This window comes from Primulina tabacum, chromosome 17 (genome assembly GCF_025594145.1).
Source record: "Primulina tabacum isolate GXHZ01 chromosome 17, ASM2559414v2, whole genome shotgun sequence".
NCBI lineage: Eukaryota > Viridiplantae > Streptophyta > Magnoliopsida > Lamiales > Gesneriaceae > Primulina > Primulina tabacum.
In genome coordinates this window covers 31,564,407-31,575,577 of record NC_134566.1, presented here as the reverse complement: position 1 = coordinate 31,575,577, position 11,171 = coordinate 31,564,407, and the positions used below count along the sequence as shown (strand labels likewise).

The 11,171-nt window shown below is 28.9% G+C and overlaps 1 long non-coding RNA gene across 1 annotated transcript; it reads left to right on the top strand.

The window, feature by feature from the left end:
• The first annotated feature begins 9,815 nt into the window (after positions 1–9,815).
• LOC142532037 (uncharacterized) lies at positions 9,816–11,171 on the top strand. The gene is made up of 3 exons (XR_012816451.1): positions 9,816–9,944; positions 10,346–10,429; positions 11,018–11,171. It is a non-coding gene; the product is annotated as an uncharacterized LOC142532037 (long non-coding RNA).

Sequence of the window (11,171 nt, the reverse complement as noted above, 5' to 3'; positions counted from 1 at the left end):
AGAAGATTCAATTATATGAAACAGTGAAAGCAACGGATTTAAAATATAAATTTTTTGTGTATAAAATAAAAATTGGATAGAAGAGTATATAAATTAAAAATAAAAAAAGAAACTCAGGTTAAAAATCATATTTTTTCTGGCGCATAGTAATTTTTTTAAGTGATTTTTTTAAAAAAAATTATTCACACACATTTTTAAAAAAGAAATAATTTTTTTTACTTTTTAAAAAAGAAAAAGAAAACATGCATTGTTTATATATTTTTTTCAATGAAACTAATTCCATTAAAAGATAAAAAGTTTATATATACAAGTACAATGGGCATACCTAGAAAATCAGAATACGACTAAAAAAGAAAACGCATCATAACACACGAGTACCCAAAACAATAGACCATAGTCTCACCAAAATCCGATCAATAACGCAGACTAAGGCAGCACACACATTGTTTCAACAACTTGTGGTAAACATCGATAAGAATGAATCTGTATTTTCCGGACAATGTTCGACAATCGACGAATATCATTGTACACTCGATCGCTGTTTTTGCTATTTTCTCCTCATCTCAATTTGTATAGGAGATTGAGGATTTTCTATATGGTTGATTTATTTTATAACGAATGACATCTTAAATTTTCAATAAATTACAAGATTTTGACCCGAAAAAACAAATAAAATCGAACGAAAATAATTTTCAGGTGTTTGATTAATTCCCAAAGACCCAAAACTATATTTGAACAGATGAACCCTAAACATATACTGTTAAAAAAATCAGTGGTAATAATTTTGCGTCGGTAAAATAATTTTCAAAGTGTTTGCACATTTCTGATTTCATCTCACACTTGTCGTGACATTAATCTACCTAATAATCTTGATATTAATAAATTTTACGATATATTTAGCAAGATTTCTAAATAAAATATCATGACTAATTAATTATTAATTATTGACATCTCAATCAAATAATTGCTGTATAGATACTGTGATAGACATGATAAAAAAAAGATTTGGAATAATTCGTGCAAATTAAACTTCAATCAAATAATTTAGTTAATACAAGATAAAATCTATAAACTTATTATTTTTATTTTAAATAGTTTTCTGTTTTACCGAATATCTTCATTACAATATATACATAAATTCATTCTCATGCAGGTGGATTTTAACAATTATTGGTTACATAACAATTGCAAGTGAATCTTGGCATGCAAGTCGTTCATATACATTAAAGTTAAATATCATATATATTAATTATTAATCCGTGATCCATCTTGTATTGTAAGAAGTTATAGGTTTGACATGCTAATTAAAGTTCAGAAAAAAATAATGATTTGTTTGTTAAAATTAAGATTTTGATTTAACTCAATCCTAAAATTTAGCTCACGAGAGGAGGATTGTACAAGTGTATATATGCAACTTCCAGGAATTTTATCTAATTGATGTGAGACAATATTTAAAAGACTCATTCACGCCAAAGAATGAACATCTGGAGCGTGAAGTTTACAAATGATCCAACTATGTGCAGAACGGGTGGTTCAACTATGAACAGTCCAACACATAACAGTGGAACATGAACTCTGATATCATATTAAGATTGAGACATGTATCTAACTCAACCCAAAATCTAGCTCATGAGGGAATGATTGTTCAAGTCTATATATGCAACTATCGATGATTTTATCTAATCGATATGAGACAGTTAAAACACTCTCTCACGCTCAAGAATGAATATCTGGAGTGTAAATTTTACAAATGACCCAATTATGGCAAGAACGGGTGACCCAACTATGAGCAGTCCAACACATAACAGAGGAACATGAGTTTTGATATCATGTTAAGATAGAGAGTTGGACCTAACTCGACTCAAAAACTAGCTCAAGAGCAAAGGATTGTCCAAATCCATACATACAACTTCTAATTAGTATTTTATGTAATCGATGTAGGACAATTAACATCATTTAGTTATCGTCTCCAGAATAAAACAAAAAATAATAATCCCTTCTTGTTTCAACCGATAAGAATTGGAAACATCATTATATATCAGGATTATTACATCATACAGTTACAATTATCCATAAAATATGATGTCGAACACCAATTCTACTCCGAAGACAAGATGCTGAGGATCGGATTTTTCGAGTTCCATAAGGGATTTGCTTCATGCATTGAGTATTAATATTGAGACTTCGTTACAAACTCGATTTTTTTTATGTTTAATAGAATGCAAAATGTGTTTAAATTTGCCAAAAGATGAAAACGGTACACCTTTATTTCCGAAAATAGCAATTTTCTGATTAATTATTAATTCTTGCAATACTTCAATCAGGTAAAAAAAATTAAAATAATCTATATCAACAAATATTCGATGAGAATAATAATAAGTATAAAATGAAATGACATTAATTAATCTTAGTTTATTTCGCAACCTCTTCTTGTCATTCCTTCCTCTTCATGACATCTCTAATGGGAAATTAAAGTGGTCAACCAAGTTATACTCCTTCTACTTAGATTCCATATATTTGTCATAAATAGAAAAACGTACTTTCAAACTGTGTTTGAATCGATGAAATATATGAAAGTTTGATCAATAATTAAAAGTTCGATTCTCTCGATCAACACATTCTAATTAAAACGAGCTTTCTCGCTTGAGAGATAAAATTGACTAATTAAAATCATATGTAATACTGGCTTACAATTTGAGGACATTGGACCAGATTCGTTGACCGTAGATTTAGGTTGGGTGAGATTTTGAACGAATAGTCGTTTTCATTTTCAGATATGACTGCAGGATTTGAGCTTCACTTTACACCATGTTTGTTGTTTGTGACAGCAAGATTATATACTTTTATTATTATTATTATTATTATTATTATTATTTTTGCATAAAATTTAAAAAGTGATGAAATAAGACAGTTTATACGTGTGTATACATAATACACACATATATACATATGTGGTCAAATTAATTTTTTATTTTATTTTACGTTGTTCTTGAAAAATGATTGCAGGGAAGCGGATTTATTATGATATCACAATAATTTGATTGCATGTCATTTCACTATTTGTCTTATTGCATGTTCTCATTGAAAATCGGGCACAATCATTTTATTTTGTCTAATGGGATTCCAACCATTGAATAATATTATTATTAAAAGATAAAAAGAGAGATGATTTCTCTAATAATATAAGCAAAAATCGGTGTAAAACGATTTTACGAGTCGTATTTTATGAGACACATATTTTATTTGAGTTATCCAAAAAAAGTATTACTTTTTATGCTAAGAGTATTACTTTTTATTGTTGATATCGATAGGATTGAGTCATCTATAAAGATTTTTGAGATCGTCTCACAAGAGACCTACTTAATAATATAATATTATTAAATTGTGAAACTTAAAAGCTTCGACCAACAGCCAACTACATATGACATTCTATGTTAATATCCACGAATTTCAAGTTAGTTATATGATATTCAAGTGTTCAAATTAAATTAAATGTGAAGGGTTTTTCATTATGCATGACTAGCAGAATTCTTTTATCTAGCAATTAACAAAGAAAATAAGAAGGGTATTTTGGCACGAGCTTCATGTATTAACTTTTATTCGAATTGAAATTCACCACGCAATTCCATTTATTTCATCTTTCTTTTTTGTATGCACAAAAATTCCGACTTCGTTAACAATCCGTCGAAATTATTTAATCTCATATATACATATATATATATATATATATATGGCACCTTGGCCCGTTGCCGATCGTGGGATTCATTAATTTCCGAGCCATAAACCCCACGTACATATATAAATATAATATGTATGGGGCCTTTGCGTGTTGGAATGAAGCGATGAAATGGGATTTTAATTATTTGACACGAACAAAACGCACGACCGGTCATGTTTGGAGGACCTTATCTTAACCACCAGCTCGAAGTCGACTTCCCCATGGATAATGTGCAATTTCTACCTCAACTTATTTGACAGCTCTCGTCTCTCTGCATGCATGAATTTAAGATGTGGAGCCTCAGCCTTGAAATTAGAGTTGTACCCTTGTTTCATCGGGTTTTTAAACGAAAATTTAAAAACGAGTCGTCTTGTTACAATAAATAATTCTAAAATTTAAAAACAAGTCGTTTTGTTACAATAAATAATTCTAAAGTTCAATTACAAAATAATAAATACAATAAATAATATATAAATACATCAAAAACAAGTCAACAAATATTTGGAATAATTACATAGATACTAATCGTCTAGCTGTTTTAGAGGAAAAATATATTTCAAATCTGTAAAATCTAGTTGTCGGATCATTTCTTTGTTAATCAACAACATAACTTGCTCATTTAGTCTATATGTCTTTACTAACTCCAACTTCAATAAGTTTATTTCTGCTCATGCAATTGTTACTGGTATGAATAACAAAATCTTCTAAATAATATAATTATTTGTGAATAAATTATTCAGTTTGCCAAACGATGTAGAGTATTCAAAAATTTTTGAAGCTCTAGTACGATATTTTACAAGCTAGAAGACTAACTGTTTAACTTCTTGAAATCCGGTCAGATTTATAGTGTCAAATTTATACGGCACCGTTCAGTCTGGTCGCAAGGATGAAGATTGAAGAATGATCATTCATTGAATGGAAAATTATTTGATTTTAGAAATAAAATATAATAACAAATCACTCAACCTCCATGCATAAAAATCTATGCTTTTTCAAATATTATTACATCGACAGAACCAAACGGTAACTATATGTACTATTCATACACCATCAGAAGCATAAATGTAACTTGAACTAGTGATCGATCACATACATGGCAAACTTGGTCCTTTGAATTGGCCTAATTAATTAATTTTGATTCTATGATTTAATAATTAGTCACGTTTCAATTTTCATGTAACGTGCACATTTGTTTGTTTTGCAATTTCAATAATTTTTCCGCCCGATACCTGAAATGATATCGAACAACTTAGCAAGATATATTTGATATCACGTTAGTAATGATTAGAGTCATGTTAACAGTTTCTAACATTACGTTCTTACTCAGGAAAAAAATATGTTGAGAAAAAAACCTCAAAGTGACTAATTAGGAAATCAAAATCAAGCTAATTTATAGGATCAATTATGTAATTTTCACTTACAACGATAATTTTTCAAACAAAAAAAAAATTAAATACCGAACTCGATATATCATCACAAACTTTAAGACCTTAATGTCGTGGTAAGTGTATAAGCCACCTGCCTTTGTTTTTTAACTGTATATTTATGTCAAACAAGTACTCATTTCTGTTTCTAATAAAAACTAAACTGCATTTCCTAATTTCGGATCAAGATCCTCTGCTGTGGGTTCCCGGAACCCACACCCACAGCAGAGGATGCTAACCCACTGTGCATTATTTAAAAAAAAAACCTTATTTTTAAAAAAAATTGGTATTTTTATATTTTAATTATTTCAAAATTAATTATTTTGAAAAACTATTTTTTTTTTTTTGCATTGTTAATTTTTCTCATTCCTTTTAAAGTTTTAAATACAAAAAATATTTTTTCCTTTCGTAGAGATTTAAGAAATAATCCAATTTAAAAAAATATATACAAAAAATAAAAAAAGACTAAGCGCTTGAACAAGAAAAATTATACAATATAATTTTTTTTATATCGTGTCAATTTTGTGGTATTATTTTTAATTGTTCGATATGTTCAACCTTTTTAAATTTTATGTAAATTTTTTACTTGGATTAATTCTTATATCCCTAAAAAATATATATATTTCATGTATTTAGACGTTAATTTTATTTTTGTTACAAATATGTGATTAATAAAATTTTAACTTCTAAGTAAAAAATTAACAAGATAAAAAGGAGAAAATAGTTTTTTTAAAAAAATAAATATAATATTTAAAAAAAATTGAATGTACCGTCGTTTTTTCTCATTCGTCCGGAATCACATATTTGTAACAAATTAACATTTTTTTAAAAAAAACGAGTTGAAAAAATTATAAAAGAAAAAGTAATAAGAGATACGTCATTTTACCACCACGATATATATTTGTAACAAAAATAAAATTGTAACTTTAAATTGAATTATTAATCACATATTGTAATATAAAAAATATAATTTTGATTTTGTGATAATTAAAATATAAAAATACTAATTTTTTAAAAAATAAGTTTTTTTTATATAATACATAGCACCCTCTGCTGTGGGGAGAACCCACAGCTGAGGATCTTGATCCATTTCCTAATAGACATCAATTTATTTATTATTAAAAAAAACAACAGTAAAATTAAAAAACCAAGAATCAATATTGTCTTTCATTCTAAACTTTCAATTTTTTATTTTTTTTAGACTCTTAACTTTCAAATTTGGCAAAAACTTTTTTGTCTCCATGAAATATTGGTCAACTGAACTCTTTTAGAGCTACACCAGATTGAATCTGCAAAAATTCAAGTCATACTTGGATTGTTCTTCAGTTAGTCAACATGAAATAAAATTATATATATTTCAGGTTCATTTGCTATTATAAAATATATAAAACTTGATATTATTATAATATCGAGAAGTTTGATCCGTGTTAATATATCACCAGCAAATCTTTTGATACATCATACATTAATTATTCACAATAATTTTTGTGAGACGGATCTTTATTTGGGTCACACGTGATGAAAATGTATTATTTCTTATGTCAAAAATATTAGTTATTATCCTAAATATAGAGAGTGTTGATCCGTGAGACAGTCTCACAAAAAATTTAACTACTAGATATATATATTCAATTATAACATATAAAACTAACAAGTATTCTCCGTCTCTTTTGAATTTGCAAAGTTGTAAAAAAATCAACGATGAATTTATATGACTGATGAGGTCTCTAGTGATCTAAGCAAAAAATTTCGTTGTAAAATATTCTAATAAAAATATACATATAACATAAATTATAATATTAATTTAACTAGTAGCTCTGTGAACATTTGTTTAAGATTTTAAAATATAACACCGAATCCTAAAACCGTGAAACAATATTATTTAAAAAATAAATAAAATTTAACAAGATAAAATACTTTTAGAATGTCGTGAAATATTATATATCGAAACTTTTCAAATCATAAAGATATCTAATGAATCTCCCCAAAGATTAGGTATATCGTGAGACATTCTATCACGCCTTGAGACCGGGGTTAGTCGACACCGGTGTTGTCTCACAATCACATAATTACAAAACAACGAGCCTCGTAGTAAATCGCAATAACCAGTCTTTTTCATAACAATTAATCGTCTTTACAATTCGATGTAAATAAAATGCGGAAGCGAGATATATGATAATAAAATTAAAAGACGGAATAAATTCGACTGGTCTCGAATTGGATTGACTTCATCACCATCCCCAAAAGTAATCTTGCTCTTCATTCTCGATTTGTTCCTCGTTCTTATCTGAAAAATACTCAGTAAATGATGGCCGATCGTGCATAACAAATGTCAATGATATACATACGAATAAATTATCGAAATCTCAATATTAAGCATGTTGAATCAAGTACTAACACAAATACGAATATAGTACTGAAAATCATCTCATTTTCTATGGTTTTTTTACTGATCAGTCCCCTATATATTAACTCTCTAAGGGACGAGGCCAAAGGAACGGTTATTATAACCCACCGCATCAGGGCCTAAACAAATCATATCAAAGTTCGGAATTTCCTTTATCATTTCTAAATCAAATCATTACAATGCATTTCAAATACTCAACATGCTTTCAAATATTATAACTGATATCGAACAACGAATAATTCAGGGGATTTCATACCAAATGAAAATGAATATATCATGCCGATCGAATTTTCAAAGTCATATATAATTTATTTTCGAAATATATCATGCTCATTTAAAAAGAAAATAAGTGTGTCATTTTATATGATAATATCAAAAACCCAATTACAAAACAAGTGTGGCAAACAAAAACTCACTTACGGAAGAAGATATACATAACAAAAGCATACTTACAAAGGACAAGTGTGCAAATTATAATATAGCAAAAACACACTTATGAAGGACAAGTGTGCCAATTATAATATAGCAAAAACTCACTTACAATGTTTTGAATGCTAAAGAAAAACGTGGATGGTGTTGCACTGGGTATTCGAAATTTCTTCCCGGTCCGGATTGCGGCAGGGCTTCGCTACTTGAGGATGAAAGCTTCGAAAATATGGAGGATGCTAGAGAAAATTTCGAAATTCTAAGGTGTGAATTTCGAGTTATGCGGCCTCCTATTTATAGGCGCAGAATAAAATCCTACCATAATTAGATTGATACACATTCTCTATTTACGGGATAATCTTTCCATATACGTAAGATTATTATTCCCTAAATAAAAAATTTCCAAAATTCGAATTTATGGCTTCTGGACTGGATGGATGAACGTAGACTGCTTTCTTGTACAGGTTCGTGACGTATCTGGACTGTATTGCAAATTTGTTAGCTTCCTAATTGAGAAAACTTCCTTATATGCGATATATTCTTTTAATTAGGTGGATATTCAGCCTTAATTTACTGTGTATCTTTCACTGGATTTCGATTTCTATGTATTTATTGGCTTGGAAGATTTTCTGCATACCATGTATTATTTATATTTTCGAATTTATTATAACTCGAAAATAACTTCTTATACATGTATATATTTCATTAAATAATTACATGCCCAAAAATTTGGGTTTTCACACATTCTCATAGATATCTAATAAATTTTTAAAGATTAAGTCTCTTGTGAGGCGGTATCGCAGATTTATATCCGTGATACGGGCCGATCTGATTCATATTTATAACGGAAAGTAATACTTTTGATCTTAAAAATAAATTTTTTTCCATAGGTCAGCTCGAATAGGATATTCATCTCACAAAATTAACTGGTGAGATATTAGTTTTTATGATTTCTAAATATATTATAATAAACTCTATTTTTCGAAATTATAAAACTGTTTGGGAAAAAGGAATCCAAACACAATGTTGACTCAAATCTCTGTATTTTCCAAAGTACGAATATATAAATTATAATATATAATACGCCTATCTTATTACAAAAACCTAAGATTAAACTAAGTATCATTTTGTAGATGAGATACGGAGTGTATATTTGTTTGCAATTACCTTGTAATTGATTTTACAAAATATCAAACCAAATCATATTTAAATAGTTTCTCAATATAACTGAAATATTTACAAATCTCACTAATAATATAGAAAACATAAAAAAAAATATTTATATATCCTAGAAAATTCACAATAAATTACACAAATAATTTTTTGTGTTAATGTAATTGGATAGATTTGTTGTTTTTTTAATCAAAAACTTGAAACAAACCCTACCGATATTTCCAATAAAAAGTAATATTATTAGCATAAAAATTAATATTTTTTTCATGGATGACCCAAATAAGATATCTGTCTCACAAAATACGATTCGTGAGACCATTCTCACACAATATTTTGCCAACATTCTTGTGAGATCCCGAAAATAAAATAGTATTAATGGCATTTTCGTAAATAAGTTGAAAAATAATGAATTAATTTTAAAGAATAAAATATGACATATCTTGGTCATATGAAGTCCAAATGATTTGAGGTTTGGATATAACGTAGAAAACTCAAGTGTATAGAAGTTTTATGTTTTGAGTTTTGAGAAATTTGATCGTTTGACTGGTCCAAAGGTATATACCGTGTTAAAATGTTAAATAATAATATAATATATAAAAAAATTAAAAAAATAAACAAAAAAGGATAAATATGCAACTTTCGTTGAATTGAATACAGAAAGTTTCGACAACAGAGGGCGAGAGAGGAGAGCTAAACGGGTTTTCGATTTTCTTTTCGATCGTGCGATTTATCGGTTTATCCAATCGACGAACCGACTTCAGTTCTGGGATCGTTGACACGAGGTCTTCGATTTGAGGTATAAATTTTATAGTTTTAGTGATGTTTGAAATTCGTCGATTTTTGGAATAAATCCGATAAATTGTTAAATCATACAGAAATTGAAGATTGTTGAATAGTGTATGATTTTGACGAAGAATAGATGATTATATTGATGTTATTTTGAAGTATTCTCAATTTATTATAATTAGAGAATTTTAATCGTAGGGTTGAGATTGAATAATTATTTGTCAGTTATTATTAATTCTGATAAATATATGCGGTAGAATAACCGACAAGAAACTAAATTTTGAAGTCGGAATTGAATTATGTTATGATTTCGATTTGATATGAATTTTTGAAGTTTCAAAAGATATTTGAAACTTATATTGTTGAATTTGACTGATGTTATTGATTGAAATAAATATGTTATTGATGTAGATAGACTATTATACTGATATCTTCAAGCTACATCAACTGGAAACGAAGAATTGAGATATGTTGCGATCGGGTAACATACGACAGGTATCTGTATTATATGATATATGCTGGATTGATTTGACTGATTGGATTGAGAATATGTGTCTATATGCCTTAATTGTTGAGTTTATGTGGCATACATGACATTGTGATTTGAATATCGATGTATAAAATAAATGTTTTGTTAACACACATCGTTTGATGCATACATCGATACATGACATGCACGTTGAGCTATGATCCTTGGATACCCTGATATGATTTGATTGGATTCTGGGGTTTGTGAACACAATGCTATGTTTGGTATTACATGACCCTTAAAGACATAGACATTTGTGGCCCCGATGATTGGATATGAGATTTGGAATTTGATGGCGCTTTGTCGACGCTATCATACGAGTATCCCTTATTGAGGTCGGTGTGCCAGCTCGAGCATTGATTTGATAGCGATTCGTTTGATTCTGACATGTGCTCAGTGGATGGGCATTTGACCCGATACCTCCACGACATACATGCATTGCATACCATATATCATTGTTTAGATATCTGTGGTATATATGATGGTTGTTCCATACGGAGCTTTGCTCACCCCCAAGGGGGGCTGTTGTTGTCTTTGTGTGTGGACAATGGCAGGTACTCCAGGATATCAGGAGACCGGAGAGGGTGCTTCTGGAGGGAGTCACAGTTTGAGTTGAGGTTTATATTTTGTTCCCAGTATATATGTATATATATGTATCTATATACCGGAACATGTCCCGAGGATATGAGTTGTTTGTATGTGATTGAT